At 37.3% G+C, this 8,577-nt stretch overlaps 1 long non-coding RNA gene across 1 annotated transcript in view; it reads left to right on the top strand.

Moving 5' to 3' along the window:
- LOC108529192 (uncharacterized) overlaps positions 1 to 5,330 on the top strand; it is a 9,272-nt gene extending 3,942 nt beyond the window's left edge. Inside the window, exons 2-3 of the long non-coding RNA XR_001885429.1 lie at positions 3,981 to 4,202; positions 5,045 to 5,330. This is a non-coding gene — a long non-coding RNA (uncharacterized LOC108529192). The remainder of the gene's footprint in view (positions 1 to 3,980; positions 4,203 to 5,044) is intronic.
- The last annotated feature ends 3,247 nt before the right edge of the window (positions 5,331 to 8,577 follow it).

Genomic DNA, 8,577 nt, shown 5'->3' with positions numbered 1-8,577 from the left:
CAGCCAACAGACACATGAAAAAATGCTCATCATCACTGGCCATCAGAGAAATGCAAATCAAAACCACAATGAGATACCATCTCACACCAGTTAGAATGGTGATCATTAAAAAGTCAGGAAACAACAGGTGCTGGAGAGGATGTGGATAAATAGGAATACTTTTACACTGTTGGTGGGACTGTAAACTAGTTCAACCATTGTGGAAGACAGTGTGGCAATTCCTCAAGGATCTAGAACTAGAAATATCATTTGACCCAGCCATCCCATTACTGGGTATATTCCCAAAGGATTATAAATCAAGCTGCTATACAGACACATGCAGAAGTATGTTTATTGTGGCACTATTCACAATAGCAAAGACTTGGAACTAACCCAAATGTCCATCAATGATAGACTGGATTAAGAAAATATGGCACATATACACCATGGAATACTATGCAACCATAAAAAGGGATGACTTCATGTCCTTTGTAGGGACATAGATGCAGCTGGAAACCATCATTCTTAGCAAACTATCACGAGGACAAAAAACAAACACTGCATGTTCTCACTCATAGGTGGAAATTGAGCAATGAGAATATTTGGACACAGAGTTGGGAACATCACACACTGTGGCCTGTCCTGATGTGGGGGGGAGTGGGGAAGAATAGCATTAGGAGATGTACCTAATGTAAATGACAAGTTAATGGGTGCAGCACACCAATATGGCACATGTACACATATGTAACAAACCTGCTTGTTGTGCACATGTACCCTAGAACTTAAAGTATCATAAAAAAAAAAAAAAAGAATAAAGAGCTTTGGCACAAAAAAAAAGAATATAAGCACAAAAGAGCACGTTAAAACTTGTAGAACTGAAACTTCTTCTTCCCTTAACACCCAGTGCCATCTCAAGGTAAAGAAAAGGATGATCTAGTAAGATTTGAAAAGATGCTAGGCAAAAATGTTCAACATTATTAAGAAGACTACCAGAAATACTAATTTATATCTGCTTTCATGATGGATGAACCTCAAAGTATATATTGAACTTTGCATATCAGCTAATAACAATATAAACCCATCCCAATTAGAAGAACCCTTAAAACTACATTTTTTTTTCACCTCTAGAACATTCACTTGGAATTTGTTTTTATTTGTGTTTAATAAGGTATATCATTCACTCAATAGTTACTTATTAAGACTCCCCTGTCCAGGTACTGTTATTGACAATAGATAGATATCATTAAAAACAATACATTTTCGTTTTAAAAAATTACTACTTTAATGAAGTTTACATACAATTATATAAATAAGTAAACACACATATAACAAAGGAATGCTCTTTTAAAATTTATTTTATTTTATTCATTGTGTGTTTTGATACCACTGGTATACATGCAAATCTCCAAGGTTCTTACATGCTGTGTAAGTCACTCCTCCCTACATATGTGACTTTGATTCTTGCTCAGTATAGTTTCAAACTTCTCTTCCCTGTAACATGACATATTTGCAATTCTTCAAATATCTTATTATAACACTGTTTTTCTCAGTGCTTCGTTAGCCTCTCTTCCCTCTGACTGGAATATTTCTTCTTGTCTTCATTTCCCTTACCTTTTTGTTTCTCACATGTCTTTTCTCATTGTTCAGTCCCCCACCTCTCTGCAACCTCATGCAGTTGTTCCCCAGAATGTACCCATTCTATTCCTATGCCCTCCATCACTGTACCCCGTATCCATTATTGAATTTACCACAATGTTCTGGCATCATTTGTCGACATAACTATGATCTCCTTCAGGGAGAGATCCATCTTATTTTCTCCAGTACTAGCACTATGTCTAGCAGACTGTAAGGCCTATAAACATTTTAATGGTATTGTATTAAACTAGTCTCCAAATGGTTTTCAGATAACTAAAGTTTTAATCTTTGTGTTTCATCAAATAAATTTAATCAAGGGATTAGCCTTGCTGGTTTTCCAAGAGAATGTATGCCTGGTCAACTAGCAATTAATAGAAGTATTTGTACCACATGCTACCTTTATTTTAATATGTCTGAACCCGTTAACCTGGATCTTGCTTGGCAAGATTTGGTCCACCAACAAAATGGTTATAATTTTGTGAGTTAGACTAGTATGATAATATTGTATAAAACAGGATTGCTAGAGGTTGCATGTAATATTTTTACTTCCAGGAAACAAGATGAACTAGAGTCAACATGTTCCCAGTGGCATTGTACTTTCTTATTAATTTTATTGAAAAGCCGCTTAGAAAGAGATGCATGCTTTACAGCTATGAATACTGATGATGCATGTAGAATTGCAGGAACTCAAATTGCATAGTCCACAAAACACCAAATAAATTTCAAGATGTGGATAAAGTACATAACTAATGTAGCATCATAAAAATTTTTAATGATGCAATAGAACTAACTCAATATCAGGAAGAGAATAATTGAATAAGATAGTTCAGGCAAGATGATCTCATAGATTATGTAATCTTGCCCTCATTTCAACTATTATAAGAACTAAATGGGACCAAAGTTGTTTGGAATTTCTATAGATGCCAGTCTCTTTAGTTGCTCATTAATCTCCAAATAGCAAACAATACATGAACTTCTTAGCTGTTTTTAGTTTAACAGATGTAATCAAATTACTATAAACATAGTTGCTTATCATATCCATCCAAATTTCTGGAAAATATTAAAATTTGTTGTCAAAGTAATGAGAACAAAAGAAGCTGTGCCCTGGCATGTGTTCCATTGGGAAGATCCTGTTGCTTTTGCGTACTTTTAGTGCAATCATGGTTGCAGCTGAACCTTATTACTATTTTCTCTCTCACAATCTTTCTCTTGTTTTCTTTTGAGAATGGCATTAAATGATAAAAATTACAAATTGATACCAAATGATAAAAATTACAAATTAGTTCATCACCACATTTTTCATGGTTCACCCATAATTTTTTCTTCCTTGATGAACAGATCATTGGAGTCTTGCCTTTGTAATTGGGACAGCCGGCCTGCAGAGACGATCTATTCTCTCTGCTGGGAGCTGAACACTCACTAGGACACCCAGGCTACAGAGAGGAGCTACCCTCTGCTGGTTTCTTCGGAGCTGTTCGATGGCTCAATAAAGCTCCTCTTCATCTTACTCACCCTCCACTTGTCTGCATATGTCATTCTTCCTGTGTGCAGGACAAGAACTCAGGACCCACCGAATGGTGGGGCTAAAAAAGCTGTAATACAAGCAGGGCTGAAACACGCCCCTTGCTTGCTACCTTCAGGTAACAAGAGGGAGAGAAGAGTGAAGGAGATAAGAGCTGGGGCCCTTCAGGGGGCCCAGACCTGGGAGCTCCTGAAGCCAGGGCTGTGACTCCTCATTTGGGGCCCTGCAGTTCCTGGAGTCTCCAAGCTCTCAGGCACCACCACATTCCCTGGTGGCAGCCATGAAAGCTGCTTGCAGTGCGACTGGGCCAGCTGCAGCCTCACAGGGAACTGGCACCAGTGTTGGCATGTGGAGCTGCCCACCCCGCTGCAGCAGCCAGCGTGCCTGACTGTGTGCCGTGGCCAGACTACAGTTTTGCTCACTCACACACCTCTTGCCGCTCTGCTCCAGTCTCTTCAGAGACGTGGAATCCAGGCCGGCAGTGCAAGCCCAGTGCAGCCTGCTAGGCCACGTGGGCCCAGCAGGCCCGAGCAAAACTCAGGAAAAGGCGCCACCAGCCACAGAGGTTTCTGGCAAGAAAAGCAACACCCCCCAGCATCCCGTAACAGTTTGACCAAAAAACCTAAAGTTCTGTTTTGATAACGCACTTAAGTTTGTGCGAAAAACTACCTCTAGCAAAGAATGTATCAGTTAGAATATACTTTCTTGCCACAGGATTCCTGAACCCATTAAGGTATATGACAACATAAGGCAATATTTCCTTCGTTTCTAAATGTGTGCTCCTGTGTACGCCAAAGATAAAAGTGAGGTGCCAATAATTTTTCTTTCTTTGATTACTTCTTAGCCTTACTGTTTCTTCACTTTGTCACATGCTATTATTTGCTGGACCCCATCTGTGAAGAGGGTACTTGCTTCCCGCAATGCTACTATCACTGATAGGAAAAATAAGAAAACCTGGAAATAAAACCATTTATTCTGCCACGGAACTTCTCAGAATTTGTACCACCCGTGATGACAGGGCTGATCTTCACCCAAGACAGTGAGGGTTTCTGGAAAAATTCTCTGGGTAAATTCAAGTATGCTATAAACTCAGTGACGTATTTGCTTTGTAGAATTTAATCCACCATTTCAAGTCTTTCTCATTTTTATCAATAATATGAGCAAAATATACACAACAATTAAAATGTGAAAAATACAAGGGTCAAACGGTCTTAATAAAAATTTAATGTCTGATTTCCTGCAATATAATTGCTTTATGTTTAATGTAACTTTTCTATGGTCTTTAACCTGCGCTAACTTGATATTATAGCCGCAAAGAAAGATATGCTCAAATTTTGTCTCTCTCACATATTAGCTGTTTGCCTTAGACAGGTCACAACTTCTCTAAGCCTCACTTCCCTCACCAATAAGGGGAGTGTAATACAACATTTGGCCTTCCTATTGTAAAGGCATTATTGCAAAAATAAAACAAATCATTAATGTAATGACAATTAGTACATAATTGAGTGCTATATAAATGTTTTTATTATTAGCATGTTGAGTGTGAGTTTTTCATTTTGCACTGTCTTAATGAGTGCATTTATGATACTGTAAGTGTTGAATTATATATATGACTATACTTCCAATATCAAGATTGTAAATGCCAATAAGCAGAAGCAGCAGAAGCAGAGCCCTTAACATCACAGATTTTACACTCAAAAATAAGTGAATAAATACCATCTTTTAAACTAGTTTTCAGCAATTCATATTTAGAATTCCCCAGGAGTTAAGTTTGAATATTAAGATAAATGGACAGGCAATTATATTTCTCATGTTGGGCTAGTTACATTCATTTGATTTTTGAGTTTTTTGTAAAGTTTTGGAGACCCCTAAATATATTTAGCTGATAAATATTTCCCCATTTTGTAGGTGAGCAAACCAAAAAATAGAGAAGCTGAGTGACTACCACACAATGGAACACTATGAGGAGTGAAGTGCATTTGGTGTCCAGCCTCTCACCCCGCCTCACAGTCCAGTGGACCCAACTCCAGTGGAGTCACCTTTCCAGCTGCAACACAGACTCCTCCTGAGTCTTAACCAAAGTGCCCTCTCTGACTTAAATTGCAAACACATGTGTTTCGTGTTTGTAGCTGGATGCCAGATCATATACTACTGGAACATTTTGTCTACTGTTATATAATTAAACTGGAAGAAACCCTTGGTAGGATGTGAAATAGCAATATGACCCAAAGATCATTAAAATGTCAAAAGTCCTTTAATGATAGTGTATATTTGATTAACCACACAAAAATATTGTCTGGATTTTACTTATATTAAAATTAATATTTGGAAAAGAATATCTGCAAAATAAGATTATTTTGCCTTGTTGTTTTGCTTGTCTGCAGCATACCAATACCTAACAAGGTTATACTGAAGCTTGTGTGGTCTAATAAGGACAGTGCTAAGTCATAGAACAAAAGAGATCATCCTCATTGTGGATATATTGCTAAAATCATCCAGATGTTGGCTGAAAACCTATATATTTATATATTCATTTTGTTTTAGGCAGAATAATTTAAACTATAATTTGTCACATTGAATAGCAATGACACTTCTGTTCAGAGTCAGAAGAGTTTAAATGGAATGGGATTCCTGGAAATTTTTTCTTCCTTTAATTTAAAAGAATGTCAGAATGTTCTGTTTTATTCCATTGAGTCATAAAGAGAAAAACTGAGTTAGCAAAGGAAAATCCATGAGTCTTTGCTCTTAAACATTCCTATTAACTTTTGATTCAGCTACATTCAGAATCTTTATGATAGGAAAGAATTTTTTCATAATTGTTATGATTACATTCATTCTGACAAACAGAAGTCAATATTTAAACTCGTCCTAAGACAAAGACTAAACATGCCAAAAACCAGTAGATTCAAGATGTACTGTCATTCAATTCCCTTGGTGAACTACCCTGAAGCTTGAGTTTGCTGATTTTCACATGTACTCTTTTCTGCAAAATTCACTAGCTCGTGCCAGTGGAGATTTAATACCACATGCCTGTGCTTAGTTGAGAATTCCAATTTGAAGTCTCCTTGGCAAAATACGGCTGTTTATTTCAGGATTTTTTCTCCTTGCTTTTCCAAAATTTCTTAAATCCAGTGTAAGAAAAGACAAGTTTACTTAATACTTTAAAAGTCTGGGTGTACAGTGATATGAAATTCTTATTGAATTTGAGTTTCTTACACAGATTATGAACCACCCAGATAATCAACAAAAAGTGGTCAATTATTTAAATGAACTTAAATATGTCAGTTAGTGTATTTCTTTATCATCCTGTAGGATACTCATGTGAAAGGCATAAAATATGAAACATGTATTCTTGGCCATGGATGTTTCCCTAGGAAGACAACGATGCTATAACAGAAAAAGTCACTATAAAGAAAAAATCTACAACTGATGACACCAGTGACATTCCCCTTGAGTTGCAACTAGAAGTGGCTCTTTCACTGTCGAAAGAAAGAAAGAAAGAAAGAAAGAAAGAAAGAAAGAAAGAAAGAAAGAAAGAAAGGAAGGAAGGAAGGAAGGAAGGAAGGAAGGAAGGAAGGAAGGAAGGAAATTAAAAAGTCATGAAGTCAATGTCAAACAGGAGAAAAATGCCATAGCTCAGGAAGAGTCAAGATTTCCAGCAGACGGTTTAGTAAATCAAATCAATTTTTAAAAAGCTGCCAGGGGAGTAATAATTAAGGTGCTTACAAGGAGTAAATGATGGCACAGTAATGGACACCCTACTTACAGGATAGAGTATAAAATATTTTATGGATTTGTTTCTCCAATGCTTTCTTGGTTTTTTTTGTTTTGTTTTGTTTTGTTTTGGACATGAAAAATATTTCTAATTGAATATGGGAATTTGGGAGGGTGAGACTTTGTGTTTAATTAAATTTGCACAGTTTATAATAAATGCAATTGTTCCATCATGATTTCTGTATAGAGATGTAGAAATATATCATCCTGAGGAGAGTTAGAATATAGACACTGATATGGTTTGGATCTATATCTCCACCAAATCTCATGTCATATTGTAATCCCCAGTGTTGGTCCTGGTGGGAAGTAATTGGATCATGGGAGCAGAGTTTTCATGAATGGTTCAGCACTCTCCCCTTGGTACTGCATAGGTATAGAGTTCTTATGAGATCTGGTCATTTAAAAGTGTGTGGCACTTTCTCCCCCTCCCTCTCTTCCTCCTGCTCCAGCTATGTAAAATATACCTGGTTTCCCTTAGTCTTCTGCAATGATTCGAAGTTTCCTGAGGTCTCCCCAGGAGCAGAAGCCACTAAGCTTCCTGTACAGCCTGCAGAACCATGAGTCAATTAAACCTCTTTTCTTTATAAATCACCCAGTCTCAGGTACTTTTTTATAAAACAGTGTGAGAACAGACTAATACAGACACACAGACCAAATAAAGTGAAAGAACTAGGGCCCTTATATAAAATGTATTTTTGGGGTGCATGTGCCCTTCTCTAGCTAGGATGGTAAATATGATCCCAAACTATTAATTGAAAAGTGAAGACAAATTTATCCCCAATTCCATTTTGTCAATACTCAGAAACAGTAGCAGAGAGATACTACAGATGATTGGAGTCAGGCAAAGCCAATGAAAAATCTAGTTACATTTTTTTATTTATTAAAATATCTCTCTGAAATTAACAAACAAATAAAAAGCTTATTGATATCAGTATATTGTGAACTTTTGCTCAGTCAGACTTATAGGAAGTCTGAAGTCTGGCCACTGTTTCACAAAGTGGGAACTGGGTCCTAAGGCTTAGGGTCAAAAAATATTATTAACTAAATGGTCTGTCTATCCTAATTAACTCCCAAGTCAGGGTGTTTACCAGAGCAAACCCTTTTTGTCTGAAGCAGACATCCCTCTAAGTGTCCACAAAGACAGCATCTTCAGGTGGCTACTTAATGGTCAACCAAATCTTTAGCCCAGGGTGAAGATTAAGAGCCCTCAAAGTGCTGAAGAACTATTAGCAGTGGTGAAGTTCCAATTCCATTTTGTATTATAGCAGTTACAGCGGTTATGGAGAAGGAAGAGCAGATTGCTCAGAGGTGTTGAAAATGGTGAGAGCAAGGACCTCATTTGAAACCACATATGACAGTAGAGTTATGGAAGCAAATTTGGTGTGACTTGTTAGAACAGTGGTACCTCTACAAGCTGCCTTGACTTGGCTCTTCAATATAACAATAGAAGCGACATCAAGGACCAACCTGAGGGTTTCAGGAATGCAAGGGGTACAACTTCAGGAAACAGTTGGTGCAAATCACTTTGAAAAGTATGGGAACAATGGAGGCTGTGTGGATACTTTGTCAAAATGAATCAGTCATACTAGGGAGAAGGGATCTGTGACTTTTATCCCACTGAGGGTTAGAGCAGACATACTTTGAGCTGCATGTGGCATGCATAAGAT

Source organism: Rhinopithecus bieti, unplaced genomic scaffold (assembly GCF_001698545.2).
Source record: "Rhinopithecus bieti isolate Rb0 unplaced genomic scaffold, ASM169854v2 scaffold_4709, whole genome shotgun sequence".
Classification (NCBI taxonomy): domain Eukaryota; kingdom Metazoa; phylum Chordata; class Mammalia; order Primates; family Cercopithecidae; genus Rhinopithecus; species Rhinopithecus bieti.
The sequence above is the reverse complement of the archived record's forward strand: the minus strand, read 5'-3'. Positions and strand labels throughout refer to the sequence as shown.